The sequence below is a fragment of the Dasypus novemcinctus genome, chromosome 19, assembly GCF_030445035.2.
Source record: "Dasypus novemcinctus isolate mDasNov1 chromosome 19, mDasNov1.1.hap2, whole genome shotgun sequence".
NCBI classification, from domain to species: Eukaryota; Metazoa; Chordata; class Mammalia; order Cingulata; family Dasypodidae; genus Dasypus; species Dasypus novemcinctus.
The window spans coordinates 69453485-69472903 of NC_080691.1; positions in this window are offsets into that span (position 1 = coordinate 69453485).

Genomic DNA, 19419 nt, shown 5'->3' on the forward strand with positions numbered 1-19419 from the left:
AGTTCTGCTCTTATCTTTGTTATTTCCTTCCTTCTTCTTCCTGTTGGGTTACTTTGTTGTTGTTTTTCTAATTCCGTCAAAAGTGCAGTTAGTTCTCCAATTTTTGCTCTTTCTTCTTTTTTGATATGTGAATTTATGGCTATAAATTTCCCTCTCAGTACCGCTTTTTCTCCATCCCATAAATTTTGGTATGTTGTGTTATCATTATCATTTCTTTCAAGGTAGTCATTGATTTCTTTTGAGATTTCCTCTTTGACCCACTGTTTTTCTAAGAGTGTGCTGTTTAATTTCCAAATTATGGTGTGAAATCTGGGTCTCTGTCCCTTGCAAATTTCCAGCTTCACTCCACTGTGGTCAGAGATATTGTTTTGTATGATTTCAATCTTTCTGAATTCATTAAGCCTTTCTTTGTTGCCTAGCATATGGTCTGTCTTGGAGAATGTTCCATGTGTGCTTGAGAAAAATGTATATCCTGCTGTGTTAGGGTGTAATGATCTATATATGTCTATTAGATCCAGCTCTTCTAATATACTGTTCAAATGTTTTGTTTCTTTAGTGATTCTCTTTTGAGATGTTCTGTCCAGAGTTGATAGTGGTGTATTAAAATCCCCCACTGTAATTGTAGATGCATCTATTTTTTCACTTAGTTTATCCAGCGTTTGTCTCACATATATAGAGGCACCCTTCTTAGGAGCATAAATATTTATGATTGTTCGATCTTCTTCACAGATTGTCCCTTTCACTAAAATATAGTATCCTTCTTTGTCTCTCACAATTGTTTCGCATTTAAAGTCTATTTTGTTTGATATTAATATAGCTACTCCTGCCTTTTTTTGGTTGTTGTTTGCTTGTATGATTGTTTTCCAGCCATTCACTTTCAACTTCCATGAGTCTCTGGGTCTAAGATGTGTCTCTTGTAGGCAGCATATAGATGGGTCATATTTCCTTATCCAGTGTCCCAGTCTGAATCTTTTGATAGGTGAGTTTAATCCGATGCAATTCAGTGTTATTATGTCAGGGAGTTATTTATGGTAGCCATATATTGGTTGGATTTGTGTTTGTTAATTTTGTTTGTATTATTTTATTTTCCCCTTCTATTTTTGTCTTTCTTGTTCCTCTTACACTCTCCTCCATCTCTGACTGTTCTGTTTTTTCCTTTCTTCCTGCAGAACTCCCTTTAGAATTTCTTGAAGGGGAGGTTTCTTGTTGATATACTCTTTCAGTTTCTGTTTATCTGTGAATATTTTGAACTCTCCATCATTTTTGAATGCTAGTTTAGCTGGATAGAGTATTCTTGGTTGGATATTTTTTTCCTTTAGTACCTTGACTATATCATACCACTGCCTTCTTTCCTCCATCGTTTCAGATGAGAAATCAGCACTTAATCTTATGGAGTTTCCCTTGTATGTGATGGTTTTCTTTTCTCTTGCTGCTTTTAGATTTTTTTCTTTGTCTTGAGCATTGGATAATTTGACAAGTATATGTCTTGGAGTGGGCCTGTTGGGGTTTATGACCAGTGGAGTGCACTGTGCTTCTTGGATATGTACATCTGTCTCTTTCAGTAGATTTGGGAAGTTTTCATTCATTATTTCCTGCAACACTCCTTCTGACCCCTTTCCCTTCTCGTCTCCTTCTGGAATGCCTATAATACGTATGTTTGAGCGTTTTGCATTATCATTCAAGTTCCTAAGTCCTATCTGGATTTTTTCTACCTTTTTATTGACCACTTCTACTATCTGTTTGATTTCCAATGCACTGTCTTCCACATCACTAATTCTCTGCTCTGCCTCTTCTAGTCTTCTGATATATGCTGCAAGTGTATTTTTGATTTCTTGAATTGTGGTGTTCATTTCTATCATATGTGTTATTTTTTTGCGCATGTCTGCAATTTCCTCTCCAAGTGTTGTCTTCATGTTGTTAACCTCTTTCATTACTTCATCAAATTTGTCAGTGATAAATGTTCTGAGATCTTTCATTGCTTGTGCGAAGTCCTGCTCCCCTTCCTGATTTTTAGATTGTTGATTGGATTCAGCCATATTTTCCTGATTACTTGTTTGGTTTGTATATTTTTGTTGCTGTCTTGTCAACATTTTTTCTTGATGGGTTTAATCAGTTCCTTAGCTTCTTTGTCTAGTCTTGGAGATTAATTAGCTGTTGTTTTTGCGTAAGTGTTATATCTTCTCTTTGTCACTTTGTTCTTCTTATTCCAATTTCTTATTGCTGGTTAAGCTCACTTTAAAGGAAAGTATTAGTGCTGTGGAAAGGCAATTATGTAAGGAAGAAAAAAGTGTGAAGTAGTATTGGTGATATATGTTAACAAAGCAACAATATGAGTTCTGGGACGATGGAGGTTAGATCATGTAAATTGTGTAGAGTTATAGTAGTAGGAAAGTACCTATAATGAGGTAGACGACTGAATATGGGAGGAATATGGTACGTACTAAGAAGCTATTGTTTTCGTGAGAGAGGGAAAGAGAAAAGAAAGGTAATAGTTTCAGGGACGAATACCAGATGGAAAACTAAACAAAGGTATTAGAAATTCAGAGTTAGACACTTTGTGGATCAAAGAAAGGGAGGTGGAATATAGGAGAGATAGCAGATGGTGGAGGATATCAAGTTGTAGGGGAAAAGGGATAGTGTAGATAGGCTAAATCTATTCACAGAGAAATGAGGCAGTGGAGGATGAGGAAACCCAGCAAATGTGAGGTGTTTCCTGCAGGACCTATTGTATTGTTAAGATAAAATAGAATAAGAAGAATATTGGGGACAAGAAAGAGAGGATTAAAGAAAAAAAAAAGAAAAACAAAGAACAGAAACCCCGCTGCCGGGCTCGGCTGGGCTCTCCCAGCTGCCGCCTGCCGCAGCTCGGCTGGGCTTGGCTGGGCTCAGCTCCCCCGCCCGCTGCCTGCCGTGGCTTGGCTAGACTCGACTGGGCTCGGCTCCCCTGCCCACCACCCACCGCGGCTCGGCTGGGCTCGACTACCCCGCCCGCCGCCCGCTGCGGCTCGGCTGGGCTCGGCTGGGCTTGGCTCCCCCGCCCACTGCCCGCTGCAGCTCGTCTGGGCTCGGCACCCCCTGCCCGCCGCCCGCCGCTGGCCGCGGCTCGGCTGGGCTTGGCTCCCCCACCCACCCACTGCGGCTCGGCTGGGCTCGGCTGGGCTCGGCTCCCCCACCCACCACCCTCCACGGCACGGCATGGCACAGCTCCCCCGCCTGCCACCTGCCATGGCTCGGTTGGGCTCGGCTCCCCTGCCTGCAGCCCGCTGCGGTGCGGCTAGGCTACCCTGGCCCCCGCCCGCCAGGGCTCGGCGCGGTGCTAGCTGCCTCGGCTCCATGCTAGCTGCCTCGGCTCTGCCTACCCAAGGAGGGAAACCTCCACACGTACCTGGGATCTCCGTGTATATTTCACAGACGTATCCTCTCTGTTACCTTCCCTCCAAATTGATGTCCAGACACCTCCGGACCAGGAAAAATCCCGAAACAGCCCGGTCCCAAAGGGTCTCCGACGCTGCCCGGCCGATTTCCCCCAGTAGCTAGTAACCGGGAAGTTCATTCAGCCGCCATCTTGCCCCCTCTCCCATTTTTTCATTTTTAATACCCCGATTTATTTTTCCTTTATTTAATTTTTCTAAATTTCTATGTATTCTATATCTAACCACAAGCCCATCACTATATTCCATTTTTATATTAATGGAACCTGGCAATATATTGGGCTTTCATTTTGAAGAAGTTTTGTACTACAGAGAGGTTTAACTATGGCGGGGGAAGAGCACTTGTGTGGCATGTCATTGGTGGTATGCACACGGTTGGAAGGGAGTTCTCCAGGGCATATATAAAGGGTACATAGAAAGATTTGAATATTTTCATAGTGGTTTCTGTTGGAAATGACAGATAAGAGAATGCTGAATTACAGACGAGGGGAGCTCTATCCCATTCCCAAATGGAACAACAACAATCCCCCAAGTGCAATGGCAAAGACCAATAAAGTTAGATGGTCCAATGATGAGCCCTTTATACTGATGGCTCCAATTATGAGCCTCTGTGCATGAAATATGAACTAAGCCTATAGCTGTGGCATGCCTAAGGGTTGCCTCCTGACAGCCTCCATTTTGCTCAAATGTGGCCACTCTCTAAGCCAAACTCAGCATGTATATGCATTGCCTTCTCCCCAGTGTGGGACATTACTCCCAGGGATGAGCCTCCCTGGCACTGAGGGATTAATACCAAGCACCAGCTGATGATGAAACTACAAAAAGACCATGAACGAAGAGGTCAACTTTGACTGGCAGAATATTTCAGCCTACAGGTAATATCACATGTTAAAAATTGCTTTTTGACTTTGGGTGAAAAGGGGGAAATGGAAAGGACAAGTGAGTTTATATGGCTAAGAGTCTCCAAAAAAGAATTGAGAGGTCATCAGAGGGGTGATGCTTATGCATGCCTCAGCAGGGTACCAGAGACAGTGTGATGGAGTTGGACTCAGATATAACTTTTCTACACATGCCTCTTCCATTACTTTTACCAGACCTGTGGTGGGTGTTTTGGTTGGTGTATACTCAGGAGACCTGAATCTCTGAACTGTCCATGAGACAGCCAGGCCCTGGGCCTCAGCAGACTTGCAGCTCCTACCTTCTGGTTTCTTGGACTTACCCTGGCCAGCTGATAGGGAGGTAAAGAGGGCCAACCACCACACCAGGGAGCCAAGAGTGCCTACAGCTGCAAGCAGGAGAATTTCTTCTATCACTCACGTGGAATCTAAACCCCCTCTTGATGTAGAGAGGGAATGGACATAGTCATCCCAGGTCCACAAGATGGAGGAATAGAGTATGGATTAGATTGGACTTACTGGTGTTCTTCTGGGGAACTATTGTGATTAGCAAGGGAAGGAATTGTAGTAGTGATGTGGAGAGGTTGGCCATGGTGGCTACTGATGGTCGGGAGAGGGAAGAAGAAATATGATGTAGGGGCATTTTCAGGACTTGAAGTTGACCTGGGTGGTGCTGCAGGGATGAATGCTGGATTTTGTATGTCCTGTCATAGCCCACTCGGTGGACTGGGGGAGAGTGTGGACTACAATGTGGACCACTGTCCATGTGCTGCAGTGGTTCTCCAGAATGTATTAACCAGGTGCAGTAGATGTGCCACAATGATGGAAGAGTTTTTTGATGTGGGAGGGGTGGTGTGGGTGGGATGGGGTGTATATGAGGACCTCATATTTTTTTAATGTAACATTGAAAAGAAAATAAAGAAGAAAAAACTTATGTGATACAGGGAAGATGGTCTTAATGGAAAGTTTATAACTCTAAATGACTATATGAAAAAAATGAGAAACACTTACTCTCAAAGATTTAATAGAAAAAGTAGAGGAACTAGAAAAAGTACAGCAGGCAAATCCCAAAGCAAGCAGAAAGGAAGATATAATAATGATTAGAGCAGAAAGAAATGAAATTGAGAACAACAACAAAAAAGAATATAAACAAAATCAAAAGCTGGTTCATTAAGATCAAGAAAATTAACAAACCTCTAGCTACACTAACAAAGAAAGAAGATGCATATAAACACAATCAGAAATGGAAGGGGGTTGTTAAAACTGACCTCACAGAAATGAAAAGAATCATAGAAGATATGAGAATCTCCATGCACATAAATAGACAACCTAGATGAAATGGACAAATTCCTAGAAATTCACAACCAACCTATACTGATGCTACAATAAATACAAGAATTTAACAAACCAACCACATTTAAAGAGATTGAATCTCTCTTCAAAAATCTCAAATCAAAAAATTTCCAGAACCAGATAGTTTAACAGATAAATTATACCAAGTATTTTGAAAAGAATTAAAACCAAATCTGTTTAAACTCTTCCAAAAAATTTAAAAGGAGGGAAAATTACCCAACACATTTTATGTAGCCAACATCACCCTAATAGCAAAGCCAGATGAAGATACTACAAGTAAGAAAATTACAGATCAACCTGCCTAATGAAACGCAAAAATTCTCAACAAAATACTTGCAAATCGAATCAAACAGGGTATATACATCATGTCCAAGTGGGATTTATTTCTGGTATGCAAGATTGGTTCAACATAAAAAAATTAATCAAGATAATACACCACTTAAACATATTGAAGGAAAAAAAATTCATGATAATCTCAATATAAACAGAAAAGGTATTTAACAAAATTCGGGATCTTTTTTTAATTAAAAAACAATTCAAGGATAGGAATAGAAGGAAAATTCCTCAATATGATAAAAGGTATACATGAAAAACACACAGCCAACATCATATTCAAAGGGGACAAACACATAGCCAAAGTCATACTCAAAAGTTCCCTCTAAGATCAGGAACAAGACAAGGATGCCCACTGTAAGCATTGCTATGCAATATTATACTAGAAGTTCTAGCTAGGGCAATTAGACAAGAAAACAATTAAAGCCACCCAAATAGAAAAAGAGGAAGTAAAACTCTCACTGTTTGAGGATGACATGATCCTGTAATTAGAAAATTCTGAAGTATCCATGACAAAGATCCTTGAGATCATAAATGAGTTCAGCAAAGTGGCAGGTTACAAGATCAACATACAAAAATCAATAATGATTTTGTACACTAGTACAGAACAATCTGAGGAGGAAATCCTGGGGAAAATTCCATTTTCAATAGCAACAAAAAGATTCAAATACCTAGGAATTAATTTAACCAAAAAAGTACAGGATCTATATGAGGAAAACTATAAATATTAAAAGAAAATTTAAAAGACCTAAACAAATGGAAGACATTTCATCTTCTTGGACTGGAAGAATAAATATTGTGAAGATGTCAGTCTTACCCAAACTGATTTATAGATCCAATCAATACCAATCAAAGTCCCAACATCTTACTTTACAGAAATAAAAAATGCAATTACCAAATTCATTTGGAAGGGAAAATGCACCTGAATTGCCAAAAGCACTCTAAAAAAAAAGGAACAACATCTAAGGAATTTCAGTGGCTGACCTTGAAATATATTACAAAGCTACAGAGGTCAAAACAGCATGGTACTGACATAGAGATAGACAAATTGACTAATGAAATAGAATTGAGAATCCAGAAATAAACCCTCATGGTATAGAGTCAACAGTTTTTTTTCTTTCATTTTGTATCTCTTTTTTAAAGATACATAGATCACACAAAATGATATATAAAAAATAAATATGTTTCTCATATACCACACTACTCACTGCCCCCACTCATCCCATACTGACAACTTCTCTCCTTATTGTGGTACTTTCATTGCATTTGATGAGTACACCTTGGAGCACTGCTACACTGTATGGCTTATAGTCCACATTGTAGTTTACACTCTCTCTCATTCCATTCAATGGGTTATGGCAGGATATATAATGTCCTGCATCTCTCCCTGCAATATCCTTTTGGGACTTGAAGCAGTCAACTGATTTTTTACAAACCTAATAAGTAACATTAATGAGACAAAACAGTCTCTTAAACAAATAGTGCTGGGACAACTTCATATCTACAACCAGAAGAATGAAAAAGGACCTCTATCTCACTCCTAATACAAGAAAAACACAAAATAGATGAAAGACCTAAATATAAATGCTAGGACCATAAAACTACTAGAAGAAAATGTAGGGAAACATCTTCAAGACCTTGTAATAGGTGGTGATTTCTTGGACCTTACATCGAAAGCACATGCACAAAAGAAAGAATAGATAAATGGGGCCTTCTCAAAATTAAACACTTTTGCACCTCACAGGACTTTGTTAAAAGGGTGAAAGGGAAGCCTACTCAATGCAAGAAAATATTTGCAAATCACGTGTCTGATAAAGTTTTACTATCCAGGATATATAAAGACATGCGGCAACTCAACAATAAAAAGACAAAAAACCCAATTAACAAATGGGCAAGACTTGAATACACATGTGTCCAGAGAAGAAATACAAATGACAAAAAAAAAAAACATGAAGAATTGCTCAACATCCCTAATGATTAGGGAAATGCAAATCAAAATTACAATGAGATATGTCACACCCATCAGAATGACCACTATTAAAAAGACAGAGAACTCCAAGTGTTAGAGAGGAGGTGGAGAGATAGGAATATTTATTCAGTCTTTTTGGGAATGTAGAATTGTACAGTCACTGTGTAGGACTTTGGCAGTTCCTAAATAAGCTTAATATAGACTTGCCACATGACCCTGCAATTCCACTACTTGGTATATATCCAGAAGGAATGAGAGCAATGACATGAACAGACATCTGCACACTGATGTTCATAGTAGCATTACTAACAATTGCCAAAATTTGGAAACAACCCAGGTGTCCATCAATAGATGAATAATAAACTGTGGTGTATTCATACAATGGAATATTATACAGCTGTAAGAAGAAATGAAGTCATAAAGCATATGATAGTATGGGTGAACCTTGAAAACATTATATTGAGCAAAGCAAGCCAGACACATATGGACAAATACTATAAGATTACATTACTATATTCCCAGGAGGGTGGGGCAAGATGGTGGCTGACTGAACTTGCCTGATAGTATCTCCTGCAGGGAGGTGGCTGGGCAGCATTGGAGGCTCTTCTGGACCGGGTTGTTTCAGGATTTTTGTGGGTCGGGAGGTGTCTGGACATCGATTTGGTGGGAAGGTAACAGAGAGGATATGTCTATAAAATATACATGGAGGCTCCGGCTGCGTGCGGAAAGTTCCCTCCTTGGGTGGGCGGTTTTTTTTTTTTTTTTTGGAGGCTCTACAGTACTTGGGAATTCGTGGGCCCTGGGCAGCCTATTGGGCGGTTGATAGGACGGGAGGCACTAGCAGACCGATTTGGGGAGACAAATGGGAGTTTTATTGCAAAGCGGGGGAATTTGTGATTGCGGACGCAAACAATAGCGCTTCTGCCTAGAGCCACGCCCCCCCCAAGCCTGGCTGCTGATCTACAGTGGTCTTAAAGTGATAGTGATAAAGAGACGCCACCAGGGTATGGTAGGGTGGGAGACGTTTGGAAGCTGATTAGGGGAATATTTTGCAAAGCATGGGAATTTCGGGTTTGGACTCTGTTATTAGCGTTTCCAGCTGAAGCCCCTCCCCCGGACCTGGCTATTGATCTCAGTCATTAAATTGGCTGCAGCCTAGAGGTGCCCTCAGGTGGCCATTCCGGGGGATCACAGGGTGGGAGGGGTCCTGAAGTCAATTGGTGATATATCCACAGAATAGACCCTAGTGAGTGAGTGAATTGTGGGGTACGGAACACAGGATAGAGCTTGTGGATGTGACCTCACCCATAGGGCTGGCACCCAGCTGTGGGGATCCCTGAAGGCTGTGATGCACTGTGGTGCTCCCAGGGTTCCTGAAAACTGGACTTGAGGATGCCAGGTCTGAGTACCCTAAACCCTGGTGGCCCACACCCCAGAGACTCACACCTCTTGAGTCCTCAATATCTCAGACTTTACATTCTTGAATCCATCACGCCGTGAGGTCCATCTGAGGTCCTTGAATGTCCTAGCCCTCAACGTTTGTGTTTTTTCTTTTTTGTTTTGTTTTGTTTTGTTTTTATTTTTATTCTATTTTTATTTTATTTTTTTAATGTTCTGATTGCTAACATTGCATTATCCCCTAGGCTTTTCTCCCAGAATATCCCCAAAAGTCTTTTTTTCTCTCTCTCTCTCATCCCCCATCTTCTTATTATTCTATTTTATCTTAACTATACAATAGGTGCTGCAGGAAACACCTCACATTTGCTGGGTTTCCTCATCCTCCACTGCCTCATTTCTGTGTGAATAGATTTTGGCTATCTACACTATCCCCTTTCCCCTACATCTTGATATCTTCCATCATCTACTATCTCTCCTATATTCCACCTCCCTTTCTTTGATCCACAAAGTGTCTAACTCTTAATTTCTAATACCTTTGTTATTTTTTCTGTCTGTTATCCACTCTTGAAACTATTACCTTTCTTTTCTCTTTCCCTCTCTCACGAAAACAATAGCTTTTTAGTTCATACCATATTCCTCCCATATTCAGTCATTTACCTCATTATAGGTACTCTACCTACTGCTATAAATCTACACAATTTACATGAATCTAACCTCCATCCTCCCAGATCTCATATTCTTGCTTTGTTAACATATATCACAAATACTACTTTACACTTTTTCCTTGCTTACACAATTGCCTTTCCCCAGCACTAATACTTTCCTTTAAAGTGAACTTAACCAGCAATAAGAAATTAGAATAAGAAGAACAAAGTATCAAAGAGAAGATATAACACTTACGCAAAAACAACAGCTAATTAATCTCCAAGACTAGACAATGAAGCTAAGGAACTGATTAAACCCATCAAGAAAAAATGATGACCAGACAGCAACAAAAATCTACAAACCAAACAAGTAATCAGGAAAACATGGCTGAATCCAATCAACAAACTAAGAATCAGGAAGGGGAGCAGAACTTCGCACAAGCAATGAAAGATCTCAGAACATTTATCACCGACAAATGCGATGAAGTAAAGGAAGAAATTAACAACATGAAGACAATACTTGGAATGGAAATTGCAGACATATGCAAAAAGATAACAGATATGATGGAAATGAACAGCACAGTTCAAGAAATCAAAAATACACTTGCAGCAAATATCAGGAGACTAGAAGAGGCAGAGCAGAGAATTAGTGATGTGGAAGACAGTGCATTGGAAATCAAAGAGATAGTAGAAGTGGTCGATAAAAAGATAGAAAAAATCCAGCTAGGACTTAGGGACCTGAATGATAATGCAAAGCACTCAAATATGTATTATAGGCATTCCAGAGGGAGATGAGAAGGGAAAGAGGTCAGAAGGAGTGTTGCAGGAAATAATGGCTGAAAACTTCCTAAATCTACTGAAAGAGACAGATGTTCATATCCAAGAAGCACAGTGCACTCCACTTGTCATAAACCCCAAAAGGCCCACCCCAAGACATATACTTGTCAAATTATCCAATGTTCAAGGAAAAGAGAAAATTCTAAAAGCAGCAAGAAAAAAGAAAACCATCACATACAAGGGAAGCTCCATAAGATTAAGTGCTGATTTCTCATCTGAAACCATGGAGGCAAGAAGGCAGACTAAAGGAAAAAAATTTCCAACCAAGAATACTTTATCCAGCTAAACTAGCATTCAAAAATGATGGAGAGTTCAAAATATTCACAGATAAACAGAAACTGAAAGAGTATGCCAACAAGAAACCTCCCCTTCAAGAAATTCTAAAGGAAGTTCTGCAGGAAGAAAGGAAAAAACATGACAGGCAGAGTTGGAGGAGAGTGTAAGAGCAACAAAAAAGACAAAAATAGAAGGGAAAAAATACAAACACAATATGACACACAAATCCAATCAAAATATGGCTAACACAAAAAATTCCTTGAAAGTAATAACACTGAATGTCAATGGATTAAATTCACCTATCAAAAGATTCAGACTGGGACATTGGATAAGTAAATAAGACCCATCTATATGCTGTCTAAAAGAGACACATCTTAGACCCAGAGACTCATGGAGGCTGAAAGTGAATGGATGGAAAACAATCATACAAGCAAACAATAACCAAAAAAAGGCAGGAGTAGCTATATTAATATCAGACAAAATAGACTTTAAATGTGAAACTATTGTGAGAGACAAAGAAGGATACTACATTTTAGTGAAAGGGACAATCTGTCAAGAAGATGGAACGATCATAAATATGTATGCTCCTAACAAGGGTGCCTCTAAATACATGAGGCAAACGCTGGAAAAACTAAGTGAAAGAATAGATGCATCTAAAATTATAGTGGGGGATTTTAATACACCACTATCAACTCTGGACAGAACATCTCAAAAGAGAATCACTAAAGAAACAAAACATTTGAACAGTATATTAGAGGAGCTGGATCTAATAGACATATATAGATCATTACACCCAAACACAGCAGGATATACATTTTTCTCAAGCGCACATGGATCATTCTACAAGATAAACCATATGCTAGGCCACAAAGAAAGGCATAATGAATTCAGAAAGACTGAAATCATACAAAACAATATCTCTGACCACAGTGGAGTGAAGCTCGAAATTTACAAGGGACAGAGACCCAGATTTCACACCATAATTTGGAAATTAAACAGCACACTCTTAGAAAAACAGTGGGTCAAAGAGGAATTCTCAAAAGAAATCAATGACTACCTTGAAACAAATGATGATGATAACACAACATACCAAAATTTATGGGATGCAGCAAAAGAAGTACTGAGAGGGTAATTTTAGCCATAAATTCATATATCGAAAAAGAAGAAAGAGTAAAAATTGAAGAACGAACTGCACTTTTCAAGGAATTAGAAAAACAACAACAAGTAACTCAACAGGAAGAAGGAAGTAAAAGACAAAGATAAGAGCAGAACTAAATGAAATAGAAAATAAGAAAGCACTTGAAAAGATAAACAAGACGAAGAGCTGGTTTTGTGAGATCAACAAAATTGACAAAACTTTAGCGAGACTAACAAAGAAAAGAAGAGAGAAGATGCAAATACACAAAATAAGAAATGAGAAAGGCGATATCACCACTGAACCCAAGAAATAAAGACTATCATAAGAGGATACTTTGAAAAACTATATTCCAACAAAAATGACAATTTAGAGGAAATGGACAAATTCCTAGAAACACATAGGCAGCCCATATTGACAAAAGAAGAAATTGATGATCTTAACAAACCAATCACAAGCAGAGAGATAGAATCAGTCATTAAAAATCTCTCAACTAAGAAGAGCCCAGGGCCAGACGGCTTCACAGGTGAATTCTACAAAACATTCCAGAAAGAACTAACACCAATCCTGCTGAAACTATTCCAAAAAATCGAAACAGAAGGAACATTGCCGAACTCCTTCTATGATGACAACATTACCCTAGTACCAAAGCCAAACAAAGACACCACAAGAAAGGAAAATTACAGACCAATTTCTCTAATGAACCTAGATGCAAAAATACTTAACAACATACTTGCTAATCGTATTCAAAAACACATTAAACGAATTATAAACCATGACCAAGTGGGATTTATTCCAGGTATTCAAGGATGGTTCAACATAAGAAAATCAATCAATGTAATACACCATATAAACAGATTGAAGGAAAAAAATCACATGGTTATATCTATAGATGCAGAAAAAGCATTTGACAAAATACAGCACCCTTTTTTGATAAAAACACTGCAAAAGATCAGAATACAAGGACATTTTTTGAAAATGATAAAGAGTATATATGAAAAACCTACAGCCAACATTGTTTACAATGGAGAAATCCTAAAATCCTTCCCTCTAAACTCAGGAACAAGACAGGATGCCCATTGTCTCCACTCCTATTTAACTTTGTCTTAGAAGTACTTGCTCAAGCACTGAGGCAAGAAACAGATATAAAAGGCTTTCAAATTGGAAAGGAAGAAGTCAAAATTTCATTATTTGCAGATGACATGATCCTATACATAAAAACCCTGAGAGATCTACAACAAAGCTTCTAGAACTCATAAATGAGGTCAGTAAACTCACAGGTTATAAGATCAATGCTCAAAAATCAGTAGCATTTCTGCACACCAATAATGAGGAAGATCAGGAGGAAATCAAGAAACAAATACCGTTCACAATAGTAAATTAAAAAATCAAATATTTAGGAATAAATTTAACTAAAGATGTAAAATACTTATACACTGAGAACTACACAAGACTGTTCAAGGAAATCAAAGAAGACCTAAATAAATGGAAGATATTCCTTGTTCATGGATAGGAAGACTGAATATTATTAAGATGTCTATCCTACCAAAATTGATCTACACATTCAATGCAATCCCAATAAAAATCAACACAGCCTTCTTTAAGGAACTAGAAAAACTAACTATGAAATTTATTTGGAAAGGAAAGAGGCCCCGAATAGCCAAGGACACATTGAAAAAGAAAAACAAAATTGGAGGAATCACACTTCTTGACTTCAAAACATACTACAAAGCTACAGTAGTGAAAACAGCATGGTATTGGCATAAGGAGAGACACACAGACCAATGGAATCGAATTGAAAGTTCTGATATAGAATGTCATATATATAGCCATATAATATTCGATAAAGCCACCAAACCCTCTCAACTGGGAGAGAATGGCCTATTCAACAAATGGTGCCTGGAGAACTGGATACCCATATGTAGAAGAATGAAAGAGGATTACCATCTCACACCTTATACAAAGATCAACTCAAGATGGATCAAAGACTTAAACATAAGAGCCAAGACCATAAAGATCTTGGAAAGCAGTGTAGGGAAACATCTACAAGACCTTGTAATAGGAAATGGCTTCATGAATATCACACCAAAAGCACGAGCAGCAAAGGACCTAATAGATAAATGGGACTTCCTCAAAATTAAAGCCTTCTGCACCTCAAAGGAATTTGTCAAGAAAGTAAAAAGGGAACCCACACAATGGGAGAAAATATTTGGCAACCATATATCTGATAAGAGACTTATAACTTGCATATATAAAGAACTCATATATCTTGAAAATAAAAAGATAAACAGCCCGTTTAAAAAATGAGAAAAAGATTAAAACAGACACTTCTCCAAAGAAGAAATACAAATGGCTATAAAGCACATGAAAAAATGCTCCAAATCTCTAGCTATCAGGGAAATGCAAATCAAAACTACAATGAGATACCACCTTACTCCCATAAGATTGGCAGCTATGAAAAAAACAGAAGAATACAAATGCTGGAGAGAATGTGAAGAAAGGGGAACACTCATCCACTGCTGGTGGGAATGCAGAAGGATCCAACCATTCTGGAGGACAGTTTCGCGGTTTCTCAAAGAACTAACCATAGATTTGCCATATGACCCAGCAATACCACTGCTGGGTATATACCCAGCAGAACTGTAAACAAGGACACAAACCAATATATGTACACCAATGTTCATAGCAGCATTGTTCACTATCGCCAAAAGTTGGAATCAATCCAAATGCCCATCAACAGATGAGTGGATCAATGAAATGTGGTATATAGACACAATGGAATACTACTTGGCTGTAAGAACAAATACACTACAAACACACGTGATAACATGGATGAATCTTGAGAACCTTAGTTGAGTGAAGCAACCCAGGCATTGAAGGACAAATACTACATGACCTCAATGATATGAAATAAGCAACCTGCCTCAGAGAGCTAGAGACTAGAAAATAGGCTTACAGGAAATCAGGGGGTGGAGGAAGGATGTGAGCTGATGTCTGCAGGGGTGGAATCTATGATGAGCTGGTGGTAAGTATGAGCACAAAGAAGAGATAAAATGGGGGCAAGGGGTTGCCTTTTCATGGGGCTTTGCAGGTTTGAGGGGGGCTGGGATGGGCAGGGGGTAATATTGCCCAAAAAATTGGGGGGAGGGTGGGGCAACATACGAACATAGGAGAGTGTCAGGTGTTGGTTGAGAGTAAAATGCTGAGAAAATCATATCAAAATATAATTAGGGGGGTTACCTGTTTAGGATGCTTGGAGGGGATGGTCTGATATGGTACGGACTCCTGGGGAATGGCTGGAGGTTCATTTTGCCAGGGTGGGTTGTACCATTGGGTAGAGACCCAAGAAGTGAGAGTTGGGGTGGACCCACATCGTGGGGAGGACTAATGCCATCAAATAGAGAGAATTGTATCTCTCGAGAGAAAGGGTGGCTCCCAGGGCATTAGGGCAGTTGAGCAAGTCAGGCCCTGAACACTCCTGCAAGTATCTCTGGACGTGGCTCCTCGGGAAATGGAGATTGGCTGTCGCTGTGGGCCCCAAGGGGAGGGGAAAATGGATGTGGAATGGATGGAACCAAGGTAAATATGGGGGCAAGAGAGGAGTTTCACGAGAGTACACAAAGATGAATATAAAACATGTAATATTACACCAAAAACATAGGGGATGACAGACTAATAATGTAAACCATAATGTAAAACATAGGATAACTAAAAAACTTAGACAACTGTATATCCTAAAGTATGGACCACATTGTAAGCATAGATGTCACCTTGTTTGAAAGCTATTGTTTCGGAGTCTGTACATCAGTTTCAGTAAATATGATATGAATAAGTTAAAAGATTATCGCTATGGAAGGGAAAAGGTTTTATGGTGGATGTGTAGGAGTACTGTATATTGTATATATGAATTACTTTGATCTAAGACTCTTGTGAAGAGAAGCTCAATAATTAGGAAAAAAGAAAAGAAAAAGATAGGATGTAGAAATTTTTCTAAATCAATATGTACGCTAGATCTAACCTTTAAACTCATTGCTATATTCCATTTTACTAGTAAGGGAAACTGACATTATATTGGGATTCACTTTACAGGAAGTTATGGATCACAGAGTGGTTCGACAATGGCGGTGGAGGAATACTGGTATGGGATGTTATTGACAGAATATATATGGTTGACAGGGAGTTATACAGGGCATATGTCCAGGGTGCATGGTAATGTTTAGATATACTCATAGTGGAAACAATTAAAAACAACATCTGGAGGGTGTACTGGGTTTCTGGCCAGGGGGCCTCTGTTGTGGTCCCTAGGAGAGAAGCGGCAGTCCCCCAGGTGCAACGGTAAGAACCAGGAAGGAATGAGGGTCCAACAGTGGGCTCCTGATACTAATGGCTATGCTTGTGAGCCTATACACCTGCAATAAGAACAAGGCCTAGAGCAGCATTGTGCCTGGGAGTTTCCTCCTGACAGCCTTCATGTTACTCAAATGTGGCCAGTCTCGAAGCCAAACTCAGCATGTAGATGCAGTGCATTCCCCCCAGCGTGGGACATGACACCCAGGGATGAACCTCCCTGGCACTGAGGGATCACTGCCAAATACCAGCTGAAGGTGCAACTAGAAAATGACCTTGAATTAAAGGTTCAACATGGACCAGCAGAATATCCCTGTCTACATATAACATGACTTTAAAATGCTGTTTGACCTAATGTAAGGGGGAAATGGAAAGGAGAAATGAGTTTATATGGCTACGAGTCTCTAAAAAAGAGTCTGGAGGTTGTCAGAAGGATCGCCCTTATGCACAACTGAGCAGAGTCTAAGAGACAGATAAAGTAGATACAACCCCAGGTATTGGTTCTTTTGAGGGATAAAGAGACCCACGGGTTCTATGGTCATGGCAGATGGGGTTCACTGCCATATCAGATGGCCCTTCTTTGGAGCTGGTGTTTCTGCGTGATGAATCTGGACTCAGATGGGATCTCTCTTCATAAGACTTTCATGCTACTGTGCTGGAGTTGTAGTTGGTATTGGGGTTTAAGATATATTTAGGGGATCTGAATCTCTGGACTGACAATGTGATAGCCAGGCCCTGAGCCTCAATAGACTCTTGCACCTACAATCTGATTTATTGGACTCATCTCACTCAGCTAAGATGGAGTTGAAGAAGGACAACACCACACCATGGAGCCTAGAGTGCCTACAACTGAAAGCAGGAGGATTGCATCCAGTATCCCTGTGGAATCTGAGCCTCCTCTTGACATAGAGGTGCAATGGACACAACCAATCCAATGTCCACAGAGAAAAGGTGGCATTGGAGTGGGAAAAGTGGACATGGTGGCTAATGGGTATGGGGAATGGCAGGAAGAGACGAGATGTGGAGGCATCTTTGGGACTTGGAGCTGCCCTGGATGGTGCTTCAGGGGCAATCACTGGACATTGTAAATCCTCACAGGGCCCACTGGATGGAATGGGGGAGAGTATGGGCCATGATGTGGACCATTGACCATGAGGTGCAGAGCTGCCCAGAGATGTACTTACCAAATGCAATGGATGTGTCATGATGATGGGAATGAGTGTTGCTGGGGGGGGGGGGAGTGGTGGGGTGAGGGTGGTGGGGTTGAATGTGTCCTCATATTTTTTTTAATGTAATATCTTTACAGAATCAATAATAAAAAAATTAATTAAAAAAATTAAAAATTAAAAAAAAAAAAGATATATTTAGGGGATTTGAATTTCTGGACTGACAATATGATAGCCAGGCCCTGAGCCTCAACAGACTTCAACTCCTACACTCTGATTTATTGGACTTACCCCACTCAGCTAACATGGAGTTGAAGAAGGTCAACCACCACACCATGGAGCCTAGAGTGCCTACAACTGAAAGTAGGAGGATTGCATCCAGTATCCATGTGGAATCTAAGCCCCCACTTGACATAGATGTGCAATGGACACAACCAATCCAATGTCTACAGAGAAAATGTGGCATTTGTGTGGGAAGGGTGGCCATGGTGGCTGTTGGGTGCAGGGAATGGGAGGAAGAGACGAGATGGGGAGGCATTTTCAGGACGTGGAGTTGTCCTGGGTGGTGCTTCACAGACAACTACGGGACATTGTAGATCCTCCCAGGGCCCACTGGATGGAACGTGGGAGAGTGTGGGCTATGATGTGGACCATTGACTATGGGGTGCAGTGATGCCCAGAGATGTACTTACCAGGTGCAATGGATGTGTCATGATGATGGGAGAGAGTGTTGCTGTGGGGGGCAGTAGGGTTGAATGGGACCTGATATTTTTTGAATGTAATCTTTTTAAAAAAATGAATTAAAAAAAAGATTACATTACTATGAACCAAATATATTGTGCAACATATTTTATGAAACATAGAAAGTATATTCATCCAGTACATTTAATTGAGAAATGTATACCTTTATTCAAATATGTTTTCTTTTTTGTTTTGTTTTTTTTAATTGCTTATATTTTCAATTATGAAATACACAAAAAAGGTAAAAAATAAAAAAATAAAATATGGCTAATTATTGTCAAGTAATTCCTTGACAGTAATAACACTAAATGCTAATGGCTTAAATTCTCCAAACAAGATACACAGATTGGCAGAATGGATGAGAAAATACAACCCATCCCAGTGGGGGACTTTAATACACCATCATCATCATTAGCCAGGACATCTAGACATCTAGACAGAGAATCAATAAAGAAACAAGAACCTTAAGTAATATATTGGAGGATCTGGACCTAATCATTATATACAGAACACAGAATATTACACCCAAATACAACAGGATATATTTTTTTCTTGAGTGCACACTGATTATACTCCAGGATAGACCACATGCTAGGCTCTCTTTGAATTCAGAGCATTTGAAATTATGCAAATTTATCTGACCACAATAGAATCAAGCTGAATATCAGGAAGGGTCAGAGAAGAAGATTAGTTACAAAGATATGGAATTAAACAACACACATTCAGACATTCAGTGGGTCAAGGGGAAAATCACAAAATAAATCAGTAGTTACCTGGAAATGAATGAAAATGACAACACAATGTATCAAAATCTGTGAGGTACAGGAAAAAGAGTGCTGAGAGGGAAATTCATAGTCATAAAAGCCTATATTAAAATAGAAGAGCTAAAATCA